Source organism: Mustelus asterias, chromosome 20 (assembly GCF_964213995.1).
Source record: "Mustelus asterias chromosome 20, sMusAst1.hap1.1, whole genome shotgun sequence".
Classification (NCBI taxonomy): domain Eukaryota; kingdom Metazoa; phylum Chordata; class Chondrichthyes; order Carcharhiniformes; family Triakidae; genus Mustelus; species Mustelus asterias.
The window spans coordinates 78,315,565-78,341,147 of NC_135820.1; the positions used below are offsets into that span (position 1 = coordinate 78,315,565).

At 46.2% G+C, this 25,583-nt stretch overlaps 1 protein-coding gene across 1 annotated transcript in view; it reads left to right on the plus strand.

Annotated features, from left to right (window-relative positions):
* The window catches only part of angpt4 (angiopoietin 4), an 89,495-nt gene that overhangs the window by 614 nt on the left and 63,298 nt on the right, over positions 1–25,583 (plus strand). The gene's annotated exons all lie outside the window — the stretch shown is intronic.

A 25,583-nucleotide genomic window follows, 5' to 3' on the forward strand; every position in this document is an offset into this window, starting at 1 on the left:
AAAATGCCTTGCTGGACAGTTAAGAGTTAACCCAATTGGTCTGTGGAGTCACAGATACACCCAGACTGGGTAAGGATGGTGCACTCCACTGCAGGACTGAGGGAGTGCTGCACTGTCAGAGGTGCCGTCTTTCAGATGAGGTGTTTACCTAGGTGGGAGTAAAGGGTCCCTTGGCGCGATCTGGAAGAGTTTCAAGGAGTTGTCCCCAGTGTCCCGCCTGATGGATATTTATCCCTCAATCAACATCACTAAAAATAAACTACCCGTTCGCTATCGTCGTGCTATTTGTGGGATCTTGCTGTGCATAAATAAGCTGCTGATTTTCCTACGAGTGACAACACTTTAAAATTATTTCACTGTCTGTGAAACACTTGGGGAGGTCTGCTGATTGTGAAAGGTGCTAAATATGTCTGTCTGTCTTTCATTCTTTCTTCTTTTTAATGCCAATCTGACAGCTTCATGGACACTTTTACTAAGAACAGATTTTTTTCAACAAACTAAATTCTCATTGTCACATCTCACTGTGCTGGGATTGCATTCATGATGAATTATTAGCCCAGTAACATAACAAACTGTACCAACATACCCGGAATCTGTGAGACTACAGCCACTAACCGTCTGAATGGGATATTAATGTCCTTCACTGAATGGTCTGCAAGGGTAGGAGGTAGTGGGGACAGCGAGTTTACTGGGGGTGAGTTCCAGGAGGAACATTGGCCAGGAATGTATCCAGATGTGTGGAGGGGGGATGGGGGTGAATATGTGTCACTGTGTCACCCTCAGCTCATGCCAGCCAGGGTCAGATGTTTAACCTACACCCTCGGTTGAGTTAACACCCTAACTGTGCTTGCAGAGATTTCCCTGGTTTAGTTAAGGTGAGCGTTTCGGGGACGGTCAGTCAGTCCTTGTGTGTCTCTCTCTCTGAAGTCTGTTTATGGCCCATTACCTTTGTTCCATGGGGCATCTTATCCGGGACTGGGTGGGGGTACCCCAAAAATGTGCTGGGGGCACCTTGCCCAGCCACTTCCCCAGATGTCCACATGTAAGGATTGCAGTTATTCAAGAAGATCAAACTTCTGCTGGACAGCTGCCCTGAACTGGGAACCATCTGAAACTCTGATATAAATGGTAACTTTGGATCGCTCCAACTGTCTAACAGCATTAGAATTAAAACCACTTCTAACTTCTGGATGATGAGAATACAACCTCCCCCCGTCATCCAAAAGATTCCCAAACCATCTGACAACTCATGTAACCACCCCCCCCCCCCCCCCCGCAACAACTCCCCTGACTACCCCTCAGACCACCTCCCCACAACAATTCTCTCACACCCCACAGCTTCCCGCAACCCTCCGACCATTCCCCATCCCCCGACTCCCCCACCACAGGACCTCCAGACTGACCCCTCTACCCCCTATTGCCCTCTGCACCCTCTAGGTTCACTCCCATTGCCCCAAACTACTGTTTCTCTCCAATTACCCTCCCCAATCCCCCTGACACAAACACACACACACACACCCACACTCATTCACACGCACACACTCTCACACATTCACACAGAGACACACACACTCAGACACAGACATACACACACACACTCACACATGCTCACTCACATACGCTCACTCACACATACACTCTCACACACACGCTCACACACACAGACATACACACACACACACACATACATACACTCACTCACACACAAACTCACTCACACACACACGCACCCACACACCCACACACACACACACTCACAAACACACACAAACTCACTCACACACTCACAAACACACACACACACTCACTCACTCACTCCCAGGCATTGAAACATAGAATCCCTACAGTGCAGAAAGAGGCCATTTGGCCCATCGAGTCTGCACCGACCACAATCCCACCCAGGCCCTACCCCCATATCCCTACATATTTACCTGCTAACCCCTCTAACCTACGCATCTCAGGACACTAAGGGGCTATTTTAGCATGGCCAATCAACCTAACCCGCACATCTTTGGACTGTGGGAGGAAACCGGAGCACCCAGAGAAAACCCACGCAAACACGAGGAGAATGTGCAAACTCCACACAGACAGTGACCCAAGCCGGGAATCGAACCCAGGTCCCTGGAGCTATGAAGCAGCAGTGCTAACCACTGTGCTACCGTGACGCCCGGTTGAGGCAGTGTATGAAAGGTGGGTTCCAAATGGAGTGAGATAGCCTAACAAGTGAAGACTGAGGGACTGTTGGGAGTGCAATGGACCATCTGCAGGTTTGGGGGTGGGAGGGAGAGACACACAACTCTGCAAATGATAGTGGAATTGATCAAATACTGAGCTGCATTGAGATTTCAATACAAACACACAACAACATTGTTAATCTGGTGCCTTTAATGTGATAAAATGTCCCAAAGAGATTCACAGAAGTGTTATCAAACAGAATTTGAGACTGCGACACATACAGAATTATTAGGGCTTGGTCAAAAAGGTAGATTTTAAAGAGTGTCTTAAAGGGGAAGCAAGAGATGGAGAGATGGAGAGCTGTAGAGAGGAAGTTCCAGAGCTCAGAGCCTAAGGAGCTTAAGGCAAGATCACCGATGGCAGAGTGATTAAAGTCAGGGGTGCTCAGGAAGCCGGATTTAGAAAGTTCAGAGATCTCAGAGAGTTATAGGGCTGGAGGAAATTGCAGATATCGAGAGGGGCAAAGCCATAGAACAGAGCAATTTCAAAACAAGGATCAGAATTTCAAAATTGGAGCACAAGTGTAACTAGAGGCATGTTTGTGTTTATATAAATGCTCAGCTTTTAGACACAGGAAACTCCTGCTGACAGTCTTTGATCTGAGTTCAGGAGTTGCAAAATTCTCACAGTAAGTACTTAAAGAATGTGAACGAAGATGTGACAGTGTGCTTGCTGGCATAGACTTTCAATTCGAATGATCCTGTCCTGTGGAAAGCCAGTATCCTGCTCATGGGGTCAAACTTAAAGTCAGGATGGTGACTTCTCTCGGTCAGGAATCACCTTCACGTCGAAGGATGCTGGGCAGAAGTTTCTGTTACTCTTCCCAAACCAGCTCAGGATCGCAGAGAATGTCACAACGGCCACCCCGGTCTCAGCAGTACGTGGTCGCTTGAGAAATTCTGCTGATCGAAATTAATGGAGAGTTGGCCTGTCGAAGGGTCGGACGTGCTGCTTAATGGGAACCAGAGCCAGTTCCATACTGGGATATAGAGCAGTGTCAGGAGTACTTAGTCAGAAAATGCCTCAACAATTCTAAACATAAATGATGACTTTGTGAAGGATAGCAATATCCTTCATCTCTCAGCACACACACAAAGAAATAGAAACTTAGAGTAAGAACCACCAAATTAGAGATTTACAAGGATTTCTGAATACAGAAACTCCTCCAACCAATTGTCAGATTATCTGATCTTCGTAGTCTATCCTCTGAGAATGTGCTGGAGGGTGGGGGTGGACAGGGATTGTGGGTTTAGATTGAGAAGCTCAATGAGCGTAGCTTTATGTTAAAAAGCATTGATTGAAATAAGAAACAAAGCATCGACTTGTGAGGCACTGAGGGAAATTAATATGTCAAGAAAGAACTCGCATTTCTCATGATCTCATAATGTCCCAAACCACTTTAACAGCTGATGAAATAGCGAGAATAGTCACTGTGTAATGTAGGAATCGTGGCAGCCAATTTGTGCATAGCAAGATCCCACAAACAAATGACCACAAAACCTGTCTTAATGATAAATATTGGTGTAGACAATAAGGAGAGCTTTTCTACTAGTGCACAGAATCTTCACTATCCACCTGAGGGGGCAGGCAGGGCCTGGGATTCTCATCTGAAGACAGCACCACTGACAGTGCCGTACTCCTCAAACTGCACTGGGAGTGTCAGCTGACTCTAAACTTTCTGTCTCGGGGACACGAGTGCTACCAATGGAGTGACAGCTGACACAAGTGCAACATTATCCTTAAAAATAGGAAGGTCAAAGCGATCTTAGTGTGAAACAAGAAGCCAGAGGCAGATTCATTGACGGCTCAGAGATGTTCTCCTGGGTCAGTCACCAGATGCATGGGATGGGGGTGAAAGTTGAGGCAATGTCAGTTTTCTTCTGGATGGTTCTGGCCTGCTCAGATCCTTTAGAACATAGAACAGAGAACATTACAGCGCAGTACAGGCCCTTTGGCCCTCGATGTTGCGCCGACCAGTGAAACCAATCTAAAGCCCCTCTAATCTACACTATTCCAATATCATCCATATGTTTATCCAATAACCATTTTATTCTCCCCAGTCACCCTCCCCCTTGCCTGAAAACAATACATTTAATTACTGTACTTTTCCCAATCCCCTTGTACCTCACCCAAACTATTTACATCCTCAATGTTCACAGACAATGAACAAAGAAACAAGAGAAGACCATTCAGCCTCTTGAACCTGTTCTGCAATTCATTTAGATCATGGCTGATCTGTGTCTTAACTCATTTACTCACCTTGGAGTTCCTAACCCTCAATATCCTAATCTCATAATAAGAAGTTAATGAGTTTTGACGTGTAGTTATCGTTTATAATTGTAAGTAGCTGAAAAGTGATGGGTGGAGGAAGTCTCCTCCAGAATGTACATGATAGCAGGAAGAGGTCCCGCCATGCTTTTGCTGGCCTGTTCGTTTTGTTGCTTTCTAATGAAAGGGAAATGCTTGAGCAGCTCAGGTTTCTGGGCAGGAGATGGAGAGGTTTGTGATGAGGGAGGTACGCGATAACAGAGTTACATGGAGAGGCTTTGGACTGTGAGGTGTGAACAGGGTAAGCAACCTGAGCTGTGGTGTGTCACGCTCTGTGAGTTTCACTTTGTGATACTGATTGATCCAAAACAATCAGAGAGTTTAGCCAGAAAGTGAGAAGGCCGTTCCCCCATATGCTTTGTACTCTTCTTGCAGTGTCTGTAACATCTGGGCTGACAGAAGCTCTGTTTTTGAAAATGGTTTACAAGATGCTCTTGAAGCTTTCAATACTGATTTTGCAAACTGGAAGGATGTAATGAAAATGTGCGTGCAAGAATGAGACTGAACGCACGAACATGAAATGATCATTGACCGTCCATCATTCAATGAGGTCATGGACGATTTGTGCCTTAAATCCATCCAGCCACCTTATTTCCATATTCTTTCTTACCCTGTGCTGGCAAAAATCTATCAGTCAAATTAATAACTGAGTGCTGGTTCTTGTTGGAGAGAGTTTCACACCCTTTGTGTGGCGGGGCTGTGATTTTTGTCCCAGACTCCTCTCTAACACCATCAATTCCATTTTCAATCCTAAAAGTCTCAATCAAATCATCACTGAACCTTCGATATTCTAAGGATAGAGGAAAGGGGAAGGGCAGAATGGGAATGGGGTGGGGCGGAATGGGGAGGGCGGAATGGGGAGGGGTGGGGAGGGATGGGCAGGAAAAGAAAGAGGAAGAAAGAAGAGGAAACGGAAGAAAAAAGAGATGGTCAGAAAGAGAAGAGAGAAGAAAGTGGATCAGAATCTGAGGTGGAACAGTGCAGCTTCAGTGCAGTGCAGCTAGGGCAGCACAGTGGGTTAGCACTGCAGCCTCACAGCGCCAGGGACCAAGGTTCAATTCCCGGCTTGGGTCACTGTAAGTGCGGAGTCTGCACGCCCTCCCATGTCTGTGTGGGTTTTCTCCGGGTGCTCCGGTTCCCTTCCACAGTTCGAAAGACGTGCTAGTTAGGTGCATTGGCCGTGCTAAATTCTCCATCCATGTCCCTGGAGTGTGTGGCAAATAGGGGATTTTCACAGTAATTTCATTGCAGTGTGAGCCTACTTGTGACACTAATAAATAAACTTAAACTTCTGACCCTGGGATCTGTTCCAGCATCATCTGGGATATGAGATGTCACTTGTCAAGTGAACATATTACAACAAATAACTGACCTGTTTTAGCAATCACACCATTGTCCTTTGGTGCTAACACCATCTAGATTCCCCCGTGTATCAAACACACACACATTAAATATATTTATGGGGATGTTAGATTAGAAATGGGCGGGAATTTACAGACTTACTCATCCCGAAACCATAAAATCCCACCTGAGGTCAACGGACGTTCCTGTGGTCCGCCCCTCGCCCGCTCTGATTCCTGTGGCGGGCGGGTCAGGAAAATTCCCGCCATAATATCCAGCAGCTCCACCTACAATAACGGGAAATCGATTTTCCCACCGCTCAGAATCAAACAATTGTCAACTGACATTTAGACCACTGACAGGCAGCAGAAATATTAAAAACAAGTATTACCATTTGCTTCCCGTTGTGGGGAAGGATTTGAGGGAAGGGGGAGGGGTGACCTGATGGAGAAGATATCTCCTCTTGTGACTGAGACCAGAACGAGGACTCCTGAATATAAGATTGTCACTAATAAATCCCATAGGGAATTCAGGAGAGACTTTTACCTGAGAGAGGGGGGGAATTTTACCATTTTGAATCTAAGTGCCGAATCTGGGCGTCAAATAGATCCGCGCCTGGAATCCTCTTTCCAGCGCGCCCATACGCGTTTTGCCAGCTCCGGCCCGCAGTTCAAAAAAAATCTGACAGAGCGCGCCCAGGCGCGAAACAAAAAGCAGAAAGCGGAGAGAGCGGCTCTCTGACAGTCATCCTCTGGTTGGGGTGGGGGGGTGGGGGGGGGGGGGGGTGGGGGGGAGGAGAGGGGGTGTGACCGATCGTCCCCTGGGGGGGGGAGGAGAGGGGGTGTGACGTATCATCCTCTGATCGGGGGGGGTTCCGCTGCCTGTCTGTGGCCGATCCCTCCTGGCACCAGCACTGGTACACTACCAGCCACAGCCATCTCTCCCGCTCTCTCGCACCCGCAGGGAAGAGTAACCTGTGGCTGGTAGTGAACCAGTGATGGTGCCAGGAGGGATCGGCCGCAGACAGACAGCGGAACACCCCTGACCAGAGGATGGGATGTCACACCCCCTCTCCACCCCCCTCCCCCGGGGATGATAGGTCACACCCCCTCTCCTCCACCCCCAGGGGATGATCGGTCACCCCCCCCCCCACCCCCACCCCCCTCCCTCCCACCCCATCCCCCCCCCCCCCACCCCCCTCCCTCCCACCCCATCCCCCCCCCCCACCCCCAGCCCCCCGGAGGATGAGACATTACATCCCCTCCCTTCCCATCTGCCCCCTCCCCAGGGGATGAGATGTCACACCCCCTCTCCTCCCACCCCCCCCCCCCCCCCGCTCCCCGCCCAGACCAGAGGATGACCTGGGTCAGGGAGCCGCTGCAGTCTCTGACCCCGCTCTTCGGAAGCTGCAGCGGCGACTTCAGACTTTTATTTTGCAGGTCGGTAACAGCGCGGATGCGGATTGGGGCCAGAAGACGGTAAAGTGGGATTTGGCGGTAGAGTTGGTTGCGCGGTTCATTAAGTCGATTTAATGCATGCAATGCATTTAAATCGTCGGGCCGCCCGATTCGGTTGTCGGTAAAGCCGCAATCTGCTCAGAATCAGGGGCAGATCGCGGTATAGGCCCGACGCCCAACTTTACCGCGATTCCGTGCCCGAAAACAGGTGCAAGTTTTGGTAAAATCAGGCCCAGAGTGTGGTTAAAATGTGGAGCTGGCTATCACAGGGAGAGGGTAAGATCGATACCACTAAAGGAGAAATGAGATGAACAGATGAGAGAGAAAGGAATAGAAGAGGATGTTGCTGGGGTGAGAGGAAGCAGGGTGGGAGGAGATTGATGAAGGGAGCACACACAGCTTGAAGCAGATGGGTGAATATTCAGAGCTAGAAACTCAAGGTGATAAACAGAATCAGCTCCATCTGGTGAAGTATTGCCGAGTGTTCCTGAGTGAAATATTGGTGATTAGTCAGATTTCTTTGCCTTGCCGGTGAGACTGAAACTATAACTCACAAATATGATGATCACGAATAAATCGGAGATCCGTCAATTCTTCCGGTACTAACCTCAGGCATATTCCCGATTTTTATCACTCCAATATTGGCGTCTGTGCCCCCAGCTCTCTGGATCCTAAGCTTTTAGAATTCCCTCCTTAAGCCTCGTCCCCTCTGCTTCGTCCTTTACGCACTCCTTAACACCTTGTTCTCTTCTCCTAACATCTCCCTATGTCACCAAGTGTTAAACCTGCTTGTTAATGCTCCTTCAATTTCCTCAGATTTTACTCCTTGCTGAGTAGAATTTATGCTTCCAAGTCAGAAAGTTGTACATTTAATCCTACCCTTCAGCAGGGCTCACATTCCGCTGAGTACTGAGGGAGTATTGCTCCATCACAGGTCATTTAGATAAAGTGTTCATCTGCTCAAAGTGATGTAAAAGACCTCCGTCCCATGGCACGATGCATCAGAACTTACATCACCAGAACTAGTTCTGGGAACTTGCTAAGCATAAATTGGCAGCTGCATTTATAATCTTACAGCAGTGACCACACTTTAAGAGTGCTTTAGTGTGTAGCACTTTGGGCCATTTTGAGGTTTGGAAAAGCACTTTCTTTCTCTTGGATGAATAATAAGACATCCTTCCCTCGGGTGGAGGAACAGAATGACATCATGGATCGGCATGGCAACAGATTGAAAGCCAAAAATATTCTTAATTTTTCCTTTAAACTATTGAGGTACTATTACTAGAATGTTCTCAGGGATGAATAATTTCAGTTACGTGGAGAAATTGGGGCTGTTCTTCTTACAGTGAAGAAGGTGAAGGGGGGGATCTGATAATGTTCGACTGCTTGAAGAGTTTTGGTGGAGTAGATCAGAAAAAATTGTTTTCAGTGGAAGGGTCGGTTGCTGGAAGATGCAGGTTTCATGTGTTTTGGCAAAAAGGCCAGGAATGACATGGGGAAATGTTTTTGTAATTTTATGATCTAGAATGTTCTGATGCTCAGTCTGAAATGGTGATGGAAGCAGATTCTAGAATAACTTTCAAAACAGAATACTGGAAAAAGAAAATATGCAGGGTTATGGAGAGGGAGAGGGAGGAGAGATAGAGAGTGCAGGAGAGTGGGGACTAATTGGACAGCTCTTTCAAATAGTTGACACAGGTATGATGGGCCGAATAGCCTCTTTCTGAGTTGTATAATTCTATATTATAGATTTTTTAAAAATTCATTTGTGGGACATGGGCGTTGCTGGCTGGCCAGTATTTATCGCCCTTGTAAGACAGTTGAGAGTCAACCACATTGCTGTGGCTCTGGAGTCACAAGTAGGCCAGACCAGTTAAGGACGGCAGATTTCCTTCCCTAAAGGACATTATTGAACCAGATGGGTTTTTCCGATAATCGAAAATGGTTTCATGGTCACCAGTAGATTCTTAATTCCAGATTTTTTTTATTGAATTCAAATTTCCCCATCTGCCATGACAGGATTTGAACCCAGGTCCCCAGAGCATTAGTTGAGTTTCTGGATTAATAGTCTCGCGATAATACCACTAGGCCATCACCCCCCCCCCCCGGTGCAGTGAAAAGAGTACCCTCTTTACCCTCTGTGTACTTCCCTTTCTACATTCAGAAAAATAATGGAGAAAATGTATATATATAATATACCATCCGTGAGTTTCACTCTTAAGCTTAACTCTCTCTGCCCAAAATATACCGAGACTACAAGATCCCATAACACATATTGTTAATGCAAATCTTTAACGGTTATTGACTTTTTGCCAACTTAAGCCACTACATATTTTAACATGGATTTTCTAAGTTTGGTGATTGTAATTTAAATATAAACTTTCACTTAAAAGTTTAACAGCAGGGAATTGGCTCTCACTCTGATATCAGCCGAATGGTAATTCTCTCAGATTCTGCTTGGGAAAGGGGTTTGGTTCTGTTTGAACAGAGAGCAAGGTGGAGAAGACACATTTCAGGCACTGATTGCCATCCTGGTTTGTATTTTATGTTCCTCGCGCTTTGCTCTGCTTCCTGTACTGTGTCCAATCAAGCTGTTCCAGTGGTGAAACCCAGAGACTGCAAATCAGATTGATGGATGGAAGGACGTGCCCCAGCCCATGCCCCAGCCCAGCCTGCTCTGATTCCACAGACTAAATACAAACAGGGCTATTTCCTGATGAATTATTTATCAGCAATATGCCACTGCCAGTTGGTTTTGCTAAGTGCACGCAATGTGATGGAGAATAGCTTCAGCCATCCCAGTATTTTCAGGAATCATTCATGAGAATATCAGAAATAGGAGCTTGAATAGGCCATTCGGCCCTTCCAGCTAGCTCCACCAGTCATCAAAACCATGGCTGATCATCTGCCTTGCTGGGTTCCCAAAAAACTGTAACAAACAATACTTTCTTCAGTAGCTGAGTAGCTACTCCATGCTTATACTCTGCCCGCACTCCGGGGAGAACTCCCATGGTTCTGACACATGACCTTTTTGTTTAGCTGTGTCATCATGTTATCATGTGACCACTCAGTCTATGCCTTCCCCTTTTCAGTTGAGACAACCGGTGATATTGAGATGTAACAAAATAGAAACTGTTTTAAAAAATGCAGATTAAACAGAGTAATAATACATAACTATTTACATTTGGTGAGACACAGATTAAGCTGTTGCAGATGGTGCATAGTGGTGCCCCAACCCATCACACAAACCAGCCTCCCATCCATTGACTCTGTCTACACTTCCTGCTGCCTCAGAAAAGCAGCCAGCATAATCAAGGACCCCACGCACCCCGGACATTCTGTCTTCCATCTTCTTCTGTCGGGAAAAAGATACAAAAGTCTGAGGTCACGCACCAACCGACTCAAGGACAGCTTCTTCCCTGCTGCCGTCAGACTTTTGAATGGACCTACCTCGCATTAAGTTGATCTTTCGCTACACCCTAGCTATGACTGTAACACTACATTCTGCACTCTCTTGTTTCCTTCTCTATGAACGGTATGCTTTGTATAGCGCGCAAGAAACAATACTTTTCACTGTATGGTAATACATATGACAATAATGTCAAATCAAACACCCCATTGTCCTGATGGCTATGTCTTCCTATGACCTGCCTGGTCTGTAAAGGATAAGGGGGCTCCACTGTCTTCATAGGATGATGACATCTGAGCAGTGCCTTGTTTGAGTGAACTGGCTCAATGTAAATCCTGAGCCTGCCATCTTTCTTTACTGCAGCCACCATTACTGAAACCCTGGGGCCTCGTCTATCAGAGTTATCACACCCAGTGTCATCATCCGATACAGCTCATTGGCTGCTTTCTGCTCTATGGCTACTGGTCCTCTTCTCGAAGCACAGACTGTTGATGACACTAAATCATCCAATCTCATGTGGTTTACACCTGGCAGCTTACCAATGAAGTCACAGTTGAAGAGGTCTTTTCCAGGGCCCGTTGTTGTAAGGGATGAAGCTCTGGACCAGGCTGGATGAGCCCCAGTGGGATGCTGTCCCAAAGACCTAGCAATGGCCTCGTGTTCTGGTCAACTCTCTGAAACTTGAAACTGCCCTATGTGCAGTGGGGAGCGGCCACACCTTTAGCGCAGATGGTTTGTTTATTATAAACCATGAGTTCACCTGGGTACTGGAGTCCGGTGCTGTATATGGGTCTAGTTCCTGTAGCATTCAGCTGGAATGTTACACTTTGCTCAGTGTCAACCTTTACCTTCAGTTTTGCATTGCTGCAAATCATGCTGAGTGTGGTGAAGATTTCACCCTTTTCTGTGACGGTGTCGACACGCTCACAGTAGAGTGTTGCTGGAGGCTCAGCGCTTTCTCTACTTTAACTGCGTCCCAGTTCATTCACCTTCCTGACACTTCTACCCCGGAGGACTGACCGGCTGCAATGTGGCTGATACCAAAGACAGGCTGCTGTGGTCCCGATCTGCAGCATTTTACAAAATGATTCCACTTGCCACATTTATTGCAGTGTTTACCGTACAGAAAACAAGCTGTTGTGTTCTGAGGATGATGCCTGAGGAGCAGGCATGCTCTGTACTGCGAATACTTCTGTTTCCCATCTAAAATCTCTGCTCTTTTCTGATTGTTTAACATGCGGGCTGTTTGTTGTGTTAAATCTTTCTCTCGCAGCAGCTGCTTACAGATAAATTCACTGTGGTCCCTGCAGTCTGTTCAATCCCTGACCACCTCATCAGTGAGGGTGCCAAATGCACATTTCTTCACTAAGGTTTTAAAGGTGGCCCGTGTAAGATTGTATTGATCCATCCGCTCTTTGGTTTGTTGGATTAAACATGTGCCTGTCAAGGATTATATCTTTTGCCAGAAGATAAATGTTCTCAACCTTTTTTAGAATTATTTTGGGGTCCTCTTTCTCCTCCACCATTTGGAAAACAAATGACTGGAATTTCTTGATGACTTCCGGCTGCTAAGTTTAGTAATGTATCTTTGTTGCTTTTGCAGCTTTTTTGATTTGTGTGGTGAACCATCGTTGGTTCCCACTAGATAGTACTGAGCCAGGGTCTGGCCAGTACTACAAGTATGTATATATGTTGCTGTTGGGGTTAGGGATGGGTTGTTCTACTTGTTGCTGTTGGGGTTAGGGTTGGGCTGTTACACCTGTATTATAGTTATTGTGGTACATCCCAGTCGGGCTCCGCCTCCTGGGAGAGGTATAAAGGTCACTGCTCTGTCGGGGACCCCTCAGTCTGGGATCGTGTATATAATTAGTAGCTTCGTTGTAACAGCAAATAAAAGCCTTTATTTCCTGAGCATCTCAAGCCTCGTGTGTGATAACGCGCATCAATTTGTCAGACAATGCAGCACCTCAGTAAATATACCACTTCCTCGCAAACTTTTCCCAATATCTGCAATGTGTTCATAAAAGATGAGCAGGTTGATGCAGCGAAGGCTTTGTGCCGTACTGCCAACTCCTGACACCATTGGGTTCCCAAAACACTGACAATAAGGTCTTGTATCAAACAATACATTATTCACTAGCTGAGCAGCTACTCCATGCGAGTGCTCCCTCCGCCCGCAACCCCCTCCCGCACCGCCCCCTGCCCCCCTCCGCCCCATCCCCATTACCTTCGATTCCTTTAATCATCTATAAAAATCTCTTGGACTCCATCTTGAATATATGCAACAAAATTGAACATCCACAGCTCCCTGTGGAAGAGAATTCCAAAGGTTCACAACCCTCTAAGGGAAGAAATTTCTCCCCATCTCAGTCCTAAATGGCCGTCCCCCTATCCTGAGATTAAACCCTGGATTTTCCAGCCACAAGAGACATCTCCCAGCATTGATCCTGTCAGGCTCCTGAAGATGTTGCAATGAGATCACATCTCATTCTACTAAATGACAGAGAATATGGAACTTGTAAATTATTTCCTTATTGGACAACCCCTTCCTCCCAGGAACAGGTTATACTTCCTCTAAGACAAGGATGACCTTCCTTAGGTAAGAAGAATGGAATTGTACAAAGTGCTCTGGATGTGGTGTCATTATGCCCTGTGTTATTGTAATAAAACTTCACTCTAATACCCCAATCTCCTTGTAACAAAGTTAACATAACATTTGCCTTCCTAATTCACCTCTGGATTTTCAGCAAGGCATCATCCATGGCAACATCTCAACCAATCAGTGCCAACTTGCCAACCAATCAGCACACCTTTCCTCGTGCAGTGCAAGTTGTTGCTCCAATTGGAATTTAGATTTATTTTCAAAGTCCCGCACTGTGTGACGAAGAAAGCAGCCATTGTCATCGGCAGCTTCAGAGCTGCTTTTTCCACCCACATCAGCCTTTGCCAATGTTGGAGGAAACCCCAGCCTCCCTCCCTCCCTCCCTCCCTCACTCACTCACTCACTCACTCACTCACTCACTCATTCACTCACTCACTCACTCAATCACCCACCTACCCACCCACCCACTCACTCACCCACCCCCCACTCACTCACTCATTCACTCACTCACTCACTCACTCACTCACCCACCCACCCACCCCCCACTCACTCACTCAACACTCACTCACTCAACACTCACTCACTTACCAACTCACTCACTCACTCACCCACCCACCCACTCACTCACTCATTCACTCACTCACTTACCAACTCACTCACTTACTCACTTACTCACTCATTCACTCACTCATTCACTCACTCACTCATCCAACAGCACGGTGGCACAGTGATTAGCACTGCTGCCTCACAGCTCCAGGGACCCAGCTTCGATTCGGGCTCCCGTTCTCCCCGTGTCTGCATGGGTTTCCTCACACAGTCCCAAGTTGCGCAGGTTAGGTGGATTGGCCACGTTAAATGCACATGGTGACGGGGATAGGGCAGAGTGTGGGTGCAGACTTGATGGGCCGAAGGGCTTCCTCCTGCACTGTAGGGATTCTATGGTTAAATGACATCTAGAGCTGTCTCTGTGAACATTTTCCACTCATCCTACTGGGACTGGTTTCTTACAGCCTGGACTCCAGCCGTTTAACAAACTGCTGGTTGAAATTACACTTCTCGTAAATTAAAGGCAACTTAATTCCACATCGTTTCTGCTCCAAGCAAGGCCTATCACACGATTCTGGAGCTATTACATCAATATAATGAACTCATGAAAGTTGATCGTACAGTTTGATACCAATTGGCTGTGGAGGTTTGAAACTGGGCAGGAGATTTAATGATTTTCTGTAAACGTGGAACAGCTGGTTTGAACTGGGAGAATTAATTTCCGACATTAACTTTTAGTATACTCCTGTTTCTTTTTCTCCATTTTAGACACACAAGGGCTAAGTTTTAATATCGGCCACAACTAAATTTGGCCACTGCAATCAACTCAAAAATATGATCCAAAACTCCAGTTATGATCAAAATAATTTCAATAATCCAGCAGTAAAATAATGTTCTGGACAGGTTTGGCTGTTTTGGGGGAACGTGGAGATTGTGACAAATGACACCAGACCGAATCGGGATAGAAAGAGTCATGCACCCAATCAGACAGAGACAGAGGGAGAGAGTGCAACAAAGTGGGAGAAACCCAGATATCCAGACGGAGTGAGAGACAGAGAGACACACAGACACACATACACACACACACACACATGCGCGCGCACACACACACACACACACACACAAATGCCCAATGAGACAGAGAGACAAAACCTGAGAGACAGATTGAAAGAGAGGGATGTAGAGACAAACGGTGAGGAACAGACCTAGAGGGAGATCTTTTAAGAGGGGCAGAGGGAGAAATTCATAGAGAGAGATCGCAAGGTTTTATTAAAATCTAACATTGAATAAAATGGGGATAGTGGAGAGATTTGTGTCGGAATCACTGTTGTTCGTAATGGGAAATGACTTAGACCTAAGAACTGGTGATTTGCTTACTAAGGACGGCATGGTGCCACAGTGGTGAGCACTGCTGCCTCACAACGCCAGGGACTCGGGTTTAATTCTGGCCTCGGGTCACTGTCTGTGTGGAGTCTGCACTTTCTCCCCGTGCCTGCATGGGTTTCCTCTGGGTGCTCCAGTTTCCTTCCACAGTCCAAAGATGTGCAGGTTAGATGCATTGGCCATGATAAATTGACCCTAGTGCCAGGGGGATTAGCAGGATAAATGTGTGGGGTTAGGGGGATAAGGCCTGGCTGGGACTGTTGTTGGTACAGACTCGATGGGCTGAATGGCCTCCTTCTGTACTATAGGGATCCTGTTTTAATGGAGCTGTTACCTTTTGTTTAATCTTTTTCACCTTAATATCACCATTAATATTTTGATCAGGTACATAATATACAAACACCTTAGGCGGCTATGTCTTTGATAGTTATTTCTTGTAAGGTTCCAGCAGGTTTTCAGGGATGTTTGGCAGGATTGTTTCTGCAGGAGTGGTTGGGGTTTGAGGTTTAGACTTGTGGTGTCAGTGGGGTATAGCAGTGGTTAGTTCCTTACATATTCCACAATATGTTTTGATTCTCCATCAGATTTCTGCGTGGGACCCGTTGCTAAGCTCCTGCAGCATTTACAACTTGTTCTGTTTGTTTAATTTTAGATAAAGGTCATCGATCATCAGTTACTGGTTCTAATCCCTGGTGAATAGCAACTCTGGCGACCTCTGACCTGAGGTCAGTTACCTCACTGACCTATCAAAGCCCAGAGTAACAGAAAGAGGATATAAAGGGATCATCATCTCCAACTCTGGCATTCCTGAAATAAGCAAGAATTTATCAATAGTGGGATCTGGGATAAACTTGGAATGGAAGCTTCAGTCAAATGTAAGGCACTGGACTCCATTCATATTCACATCACAATTTCCAACTGACTAAAATACTGGAGAGGTCCCGCATTCCCACAGTCAAAAAGCACCAGGAATATTTAAACCAAGCCTGCACCATTTGTTTTCACATCATAGAATCATAGAATCCCTACAGTGCAGAAAGAGGCCATTCGGCCCATCGAGTCTGCACCGATCATAATCCCACCCAGGCCCTATTCCCATAACCCCACATATTTACCCTGCTAATCCCCCTCACACTAAGGGGAAATTTAGCTCGGCTAATCAACCTAACCCACACGTCTTTGGACTGTGGGAGGAAACCGGAGCACCCGGAGGAAACCCACGCAGACACGGGGAGAACATGCAGACTCCACACAGACAGTGACCCGAGGCTGGAATTGAACCTGGGTCCCTGGCGCTGTGAGGCAGCAGTGCTAACCACTGTGCCACCGTGCCGCCCCTAAGTGGGGGAGTCAAAAACTAGGGATCCATAAATATAAGACTGTCTGCAATAAATCCTCTGCATGGAGGTCAGTGACCAGTGGAGTGCCCCAGGGATCTGTTCTGGGACCCTTGCTGTTTGTCATTTTCATAAATGACCTGGATGAGGAAGTGGAGGGATGGGTTGGTAAGTTTGCTGACGACACCAAGGTAGGTGGTGTTGTGGATAGTTTGGAGGGATGTCAGAAGTTGCAGCGAGACATAGATAGAATGCAAGACTGGGCGGAGAAGTGGCAGATGGACTTCAACCCGGATAAGTGTGTGGTGATCCATTTTGGCAGATCCAATGGGATGAAGCAGCAGTATAATATGAAGGGTACCATTCTTAGCAGTGTAGAGGATCAGAAGGACCTTGGGGTCCGGGTCCATAGGACTCTTAAATCGGCCTCGCAGGTGGAGGATGCGGTCAAGAAGGCGTACGGCGTACTGGCCTTCATTAATCGAGGGATTGAGTTTAGGAGTCGGGAGATAATGCTGCAGCTTTATAGGACCCTGGTTAGACCCCACTTGGAGTACTGCGCGCAGTTCTGGTCACCTCATTACAGGAAAGATGTTGAAGCCATTGAAAGGGTGCAGAGGAGATTTACAAGGATGTTGCCTGGATTGGGGGGCATGCCTTATGAGGATAGGTTGAGGGAGCTTGGTCTCTTCTCCCTGGAGAGACGAAGGATGAGAGGTGACCTGATAGAGGTTTACAAGATGTTGAGAGGTCTGGATAGGGTAGACTCTCAGAGGCTATTTCCAAGGGCTGAAATGGTTGCTACGAGAGGACACAGGTTTAAGGTGCTGGGGGGGTAGGTACAGAGGAGATGTCAGGGGTAAGTTTTTCACTCAGAGGGTGGTGGGTGAGTGGAATCGGCTGACGTCGGTGGTGGTGGAGGCAAACTCGTTGGGGTCTTTTAAGAGACTTCTGGATGAGTACATGGGATTTAATGGGATAGAGGGCTATAGATAGGCCTAGAGGTGGGGATGTGATCGGCGCAACTTGTGGGCCGAAGGGCCTGTTTGTGCTGTGGCTTTCTATGTTCTATGTTCTAAATCCAATGGGGAATTCAGGAGAAACTTCTTTGTACAGAGAATAGTGAGAATGTGGAACTTTCTATACCACATGGAGAGATTAGGGTGAACAATAGAGATACGTTTAAGGGGAAGCTGGAGGGGGAAAGGAATAGGAGGATATGTTGATGTGGTGAGTTGATGTGAGAGGAAGCTTGTGTGGATCATAAACTCTGGCCTTTAGCCCAATGGGGTGAAGGTCTGTCCCTGTCTTTACGTTCAACACAACATTTGCTCTGAATCTGACCTGAAATTGTCGGGATTGCGGGTGGTTTAGTGATACACTGGACTACACTCGATGTCAAGAATTTGAAGTTCCACAACTCAGAGACAGGGATGCGGAGGAAGTTCTTCTCTCAGAGGGTAGGCAATCTGTGGAACTCTTTACCACAGAGAACTGTAGAAGCTGGAAGTATGTTCAAGGCTTGAGATAGGCAGATTTTTAATCAGTAAGAGAATCGAGGGTTATTGAGGATTTTTACATCGGATCAGTGAACCTCTGACAATGCAGCTCTCCTTCAGAACTGCACTGGACTATTAGCCTGGAGTTTGACTTACATGAGTGTGCACAGTAAGAAGTCTCACAACACCAGGTTAAAGTCCAACAGTTTATTTGGACAAATGTAGGACTCCATGAGTCCACATGAGTGTGTTCAACATTTGTCTAGTAATTGTAATCATTTGATGAATCCAGTATTCTGAAATTAGTATAAACTGAGTTTCATCAAATTTTAACACAGTCTCTGTTGGCCTGCACTCAATTCTATATAAATCTCATCTTTCTTTTCCAATTGCTTCTCCACGTTGCCGAGGCATTGTGAGGAGTAGGTTACAACTCTCAGAGTGTCTCCCGATGCAGATTCAGTTGCACTCATTATTTACTCTCCTGCCTTGGGGACTTCATGTTGCCAGGGTAACTCAATATGAAGAGCCCACCATATAGAACATAGAATAGAATCATTGAATCCCTACAGTGCAGAAAGAGGCCATTCAGCCCATCGAGTCTTCACTGACTCTCCAAAAGAGTATCCCACCCAGGTCCCCCACTCCACCCTATCCCCATAACTCCAGACATTTACCATAGCTGATTCCTTAACCTACACATCTTGGGACATTGAGGGTCAATTTAGCATGGTCAACCCACTTAACACTTAATCTGCACATTTTTGGACTGTGGGAGGAAACTGGAGCACCAGGAGGAAACCCACGCAGACACGGGGAGAATGTGCAAACTCCACACAGACAGTCACCCAAAGCCTGAATTGAACCCGGGTCTCTGGTCCTGTGAGGCAGCAATGCTAACCACTGTACCACTATGCCAACAACATGTACCTGGGATGCCCTTTACAAAGCCACCTTCCTTCTACAGTTTAGTCACTCTGTATTAGACTAATGCATGTGTCTACGATGCAAATTGTTTCCATCACTGTTAGTCTGACTATGTATCCACCTGAGGCCGCTCTGCATCCTGGGCTGATGGCGATGCTAAAATGTCCTTTGTCCCCTGGGTGTTATAATAGTCTGGTGGAGATGCAGGAGAGATAATGTGAGGGGACACTATCTCCTCAGGCACTATGGTTACTAAACTACTAATATGAAGGGAAAGTGAGAAGGCAGGAGAATGGAGATGAGAATCATATCAGCCATGACTGAATGGTGGAGGACTGTGGGAGGAAACTGGACTCAATGGGCCAAATGGCCTAATTCTGCTCCTATGTCCTATGTCCTATGCCTAAATCAGGCAATAAACATCCTAATGTTTGTTTAAACCACACCCTTTCCCAATGCCCCCGAGGAGGGATGTTACCAACAGCAACTTGCATTTGTAGAGCATCTTTAACCGAATGGTAGGGTTGCCAAGCCTCCAGGATTGGCCTGGAGTCTCCAGGAATTAAATTAATCTCCAGGTCACAGCTGTTTACAACTTCCAGGAGAACCATCATAAAAGGAATTTTTTTAAATTGCGCTTTTGAAAAATAACCTGTTATAAAATGGGAGAAAAGCCATCCAATGGGACAATGAAGAGTCGATTTGAATTTTAATTGGTTGTGGGAGGGTGGGGCAAAGTGATGTTGCCCGTGTTGGATAGCCAATGGTGGGAATGTAAGGGTGGAGGCAGGAGATCACATGATAAAAACTTGAGGAATGTTTCCCACAGTTTACAACCCTATTTTGGAACTGTATCCCAGCACAATGCCGCCTCCAGGTGGAGTTGAAGGGTTATCACCAACTTCAGACATTCGTCCTCCACAGACGCTGCCAGACCTGCCGGGCTTTTCCACCGTTTCCTGTTTTTATTTCAGATTTTCAGCAGCTGCAGTATTGTGCTGGAGATAAACCAGCTCCAAGTGGTTCCTTGGATTTTGTTTCATTCTGGAACTGAGCTATCTGGGAAACTCTGTCTGCTTTTGAACAATATCCCTCCCTGTGGGGCCTGGAGAGAATGTTTGGCAGCACAGGGCAGCATTCCGCGGAGCTGTCCATTAATCACAAACAGTCAACTCGGAAGAGTGAAGCGGCGATGTCACTATATCTGTCAGAGTTAAGACTTGAGCCAAGACATCTGAGTCCTCCTGTTGTGTCCTGACCTTCCACCTCCTCCCAATCCTCTGTGAATTTCTGCACACAGGATTGAGAAAAATTAAGTCTTGGAGCAAGCAATCACAGCTGAAGGAGCAATCAATTGAGCTGCCGTCAGCGAGAGAGATGTGCCATGCATGGACGAGACTAGCTGACAGACATAGCGACTGTCAGTGACGCAGGAAGGGGTACCGTTCCCCATCCATTTTAACCCAACACAATTGCAAATATAATTTCCCACACCCCAGCATCACAAGCTGCACAGCCGAACAAATTGCACAGCTCAGCATTAACCATTTACTGACAATCTTTTGCCAAACAACTTAAACCAAAGAACCAGAGTCATTCTTCTCGTCATTCTTCTATTGGTTCAGGTTTATTAAAGGTCACTTCTTGCACCCCTCCCCCCCCTCCCCCCCCACCGCTAAAATGCTGCTATTCTCTCCCCACTGACCTCAACAAATAGCAACGAAGCAATATTTCATCTTGGACTTAAATGTGGGAGTCATGACGGGGAAATTTGCAGATGACACAAAAGTTGCCGGTGTAGTTGATAGTGAAGAGGATAGCCGTTTCTCCAGAACGATATCAATGGATTGGATGAGTGAGCAGAAAAGTGGCCAATGGAATTCAATCCGGAAAAGTGTGAGGTAATGCATTCTGGGAGGGCAAACAAAGCAAGGGAATATTCGATAAGCAGCAGAATATTCAGAAGGCTGGAGGATGCAAGACACCAGGGACTAGATATCCACAGGTCCCTCCCTGTGGGTGGCAGGACAGGTGAACAGGGTGGTCAAGAAAGCATAAGAATTTTTTTTATTTTTTGGGCAAGATATTGGACACAAAAGCAGGGATGCAATGATGAAATTGTATGAGACACTGGTTAGGCCACAGCTGGAGGTTTGTGTGCAGTTCTGGTCACCACATCACAGGTAGGACATCATTGCTCTGGAGAGAATGTGGAGGAGATGTTGCCAGGGCTTCAGAATAGCAGCTATGAGGAGAGATTGGATAGGCTGGGGATGTTTTTCTTAGAACGGAGGAGGCCTAGAGGTGACCTCCCTGAAGTGTATGAGATTATGTGGGGCCTAGGCAGGGCAGACAGGGTAAACATTTCCCCGGAGATGTAGATTTAAGGTAATTGGTAAAAGGATTAGAAGCACCCAGGGGGTGGAGGGTATTTGCGATTCATTACCTGAATTACTGGTTGAGTTTGAAAGGCTAATTTATTTAACAGGGACCTAGATCTGCTTCTGAAGTGCTGGAACCTGCAAATCTGCAGACCAGGGGCTGGAAACTGGGATTAAAATGAGCAGCTGGTTTATTTTATTTCTCTTTTATTGGCAAAGGATGATGGGCTGAATGGCCTCTTTCTGTGCTGTAACTTGTCTATGCTTCTATGCTCTCTGTCTGTGGGATATTGTTCAATTGCACAATATAACCCCCACCCCCACCCCCCCGTCCCACCCCCACCCCCACCCCCACCCTCAACCCCCACCACCCACCACCTGTTGAAATTGTTGAGTTTGATGAAAGCAGAGGTACCAGAGAAATACATAGTGTCCAAAGCTGCCTGGCTGTAACTCTGTCTATATTTATCTAGGGGAATTCCTGTCTTTAATAAACTTTAATCTCTGTTTATATCATGCAACAGAATGGTGGATTTAAATTTAAATCCCCCACAAACTCACACCTCCCTCACTCAAAATCAAATCGCAAACAAGTTGCATTTCTCCAGCAAGTTTCAAGAATTTCCACCCTGGAGAGTTTGTTTTGAGTTTGTCCATTTATAAGAGGCAGTTAATCAAATCATTACTTCCCTGCTCACTCCATATGGAACTAATTTATTAATGTAACCTCCTTGCAACTCTGTCCAGCGCCGAGATTCGCTAGTTGGGGCGTGCAGACAATGCCACCTCTCGGCATTGACCGATGATGGACAGCGTTCAGCTCACTTGCAATCTGGGTGTCCGAGGGGCATTTCTCCCGAGTCACTGGTAACACGGCCCGGGAAATTAATCACCTATTCCGGGAGACTCCCAGCCAAAGCAGGAGGATTGGGAACCCTAACAGCTATGACTCAGCACAATACACTGCAGATACAGCCCCCACTGCTTGTTGTGGGGGGTTTGGTCCGTTGCATGCTAGAAGCTATCACCTTCACTGCATTCTGTTAAATCACAAGACCAGGAATCTCACATTTCCTGAGGTGATTTTCAGAGGGATATGATTAGGAAACTTAGGATTTATTTAATATAATATTGGTCATGTACTGGTGATCATAAGAAATAGGTTTAAAGTTAATTTATCAGTGTCACAAGTAGGCTTAAATTGTTACTGTGAAAATCCCCTAGACGCCACACTCCGGCGCCTGTTCGGGTACACTGAGGGAGAATTTAGCATTGCCAATGCACCCTAACCAGCACGTCTTTCAGACTGTGGGAGGAAACCCATGCAGACACGAGGAGAACGTGCAGACTCCACACAGTCACCCAAACTGGGAATTGAACCCAGGTCGCTGGCACTGTGAGGCAGCAGTGCTAACCACTGCGCCACTTTGCCACCCTGGGAGCAGATTAAGGTCATGTCTGCCATTAAGTAAGATCATAGCTGAGCTGCTTGTAGCCTTAACTCCACTTTCCTGCTGTTCAATCATAACCCTTTATTCGCTTAATTGAATTTATTTTGGTGTTGTTATTCAGGAAGCAGGAAAGATAGATTGGACAATAGGAACTAAATTACTAAATAGGCTAAATTTCTACCTTTACGCCACTTTCCCATCCTGTCCATATATGCCTTGATTCCCTTCATGTCCAAAAATCTATCGATCTCAGTTTGATTCTACTCAAAGACTGAACATCCAACACCCTCTGGGTTGAGAATTTCCGAGATTCACAACCTTCTGAGTGAAGAAATGTCTCCTCATCTCAGCCCGAAACGACCGACTCCTTATCCTGCGGCTGTGGCCCCTCGTTCCAGACTCTCCAGCCAGGAGAAGCAACCTCTCAATGTCTGGCCTGTCCGGCTGTCTCAGAGGCAGTTCTGTTGGAGACTGTGAGGGGGAGGATGAGGAATACGCAGACTGCACGCTCTCATCATTCATCTCAATTTGCATTGCACTGTCTCTGCTTAATCGGGGGAATCTGTGCCACACAGACAGTCTCAATGTATAAAACTGTCTATTTTTGGATACAGTCTGTTTCCAGGTTCCTGCGATACAGTTCTGATTCTCCACAGCTGAAACAGCTCAGGGCATGTTATATAGCAATGCCAGTCCGTCTATTTTCAACTTTTGTTTATTCGTTCATGGGATCACTGGCAAAACCAAAATGTGTAACACATCCCTAGTTATCCTTGAGTCGGTACAATAACTGGATACAGTAATTGGGTAGAATAACTGGGTACAATAACTGGGTACAGTAACTGGGTTACAGTAACTGGGTTACAGTAACTGGGTTACAGTAAATTAAAGTAACTGGGTACAGTAACTGGGTAGAATAACTGGGTACAGTAACTGGGTTACAGTAACTGGGTAGAATAACTGGGTACAGTAACTGGGTTACAGTAACTGGGTTACAGTAACTGGGTACAGTAACTGGGTACAATAACTGGATACAGTAACTGGGTTACAGTAACTGGGTACAGTAACTGGGTACAGTAACTGGGTAGAATAACTGGGTACAGTAACTGGGTTACAGTAACTGGGTAGAATAACTGGGTTACGGTAACTGGGTTACAGTAACTGGGTACAGTAACTGGGTACAGTAACTGGGTACAATAACTGGGTACAGTAACTGGGTACAGTAACTGGGTTACAGTAACTGGGTTACAGTAACTGGGGTACAGTAACTGGGGTACAGTAACTGGGTACAATAACTGGGTACAGTAACTGGGTTACAGTAACTGGGTTACAGTAACTGGGGTACAGTAACTGGGGTACAGTAACTGGGTACAATAACTGGGTACAGTAACTGGGTTACAGTAACTGGGTTACAGTAACTGGGGTACAGTAACTGGGTACAATAACTGGGTACAGTAACTGGGTACAGTAATTGGGTTACAGTAACTGGGTTACAGTAAATTACAGTAACTGCATACAGTAACTGGGTTACAGTAACTGGGTACAGTAACTGGGTTACAGTAACTGGGTACAGTAACTGGGTACAATAACTGGGTTACAGTAACTGGGTTACAGTAACTGGGTACAATAACTGGGTTACAGTAACTGGGTTACAGTAACTGGGTACAATAACTGGGTACAATAACTGGGTTACAGTAACTGGGTTACAGTAACTGGGTACAATAACTGGGTTACAGTAACTGGGTTACAGTAACTGGGTACAATAACTGGGTTACAGTAACTGGGTTACAGTAACTGGGTACAGTAACTGGGTACAATAACTGGGTTACAGTAAATTACAGTAACTGGGTACAATAATGGGTACAGTAACTGGGTTCAGTAACTGGGTTACAGTAACTGGGTTACAGTAACTGGGTTCAGTAACTGGGTTACAGTAATTGGGTACAGTAACTGGGTACAGTAACTGGGTTACAGTAATTGGGTACAGTAACTGGGTACAATAACCGGGTACAGTAATTGGGTTCAGTAACTGGGTACAGTAACTGGGTTACAGTAACTGGGTTCAGTAACTGGGTTACAGTAACTGGGTTACAGTAACTGGGTTACAGTAATTGGGTACAGTAACTGGGTACAGTAACTGGGTTACAGTAATTGGGTACAGTAACTGGGTACAATAACCGGGTACAGTAATTGGGTTCAGTAACTGGGTACAGTAACTGGGTACAATAACTGGGTTACAGTAATTGGGTACAGTAACTGGGTACAATAACCGGGTACAGTAATTGGGTACGGTAACTGGGTACAATAACCGGGTACAGTAATTGGGTACAGTAACTGGGTTACAGTAATTGGGTACAGTAACTGGGTACAATAACTGGGTTACAGTAATTGGGTTCAGTAACTGGGTACAGTAACTGGGTACAATAACTGGGTTACAGTAATTGGGTACAGTAACTGGGTACAATAACCGGGTACAGTAATTGGGTACGGTAACTGGGTACAGTAACTGGGTACAGTAACTGGGTTACAGTAACTGGGTTACAGTAACTGGGTACAATAACTTGGTACAATAACTGGGTATGCTAACTGGGTACAATAACTGGGTACAGTAACTGGGTTACAGTAAGTGGGTTACAGTAACTGGGTTACAGTAACTGGGTACAATAACTGGGTACAATAACTGGGTA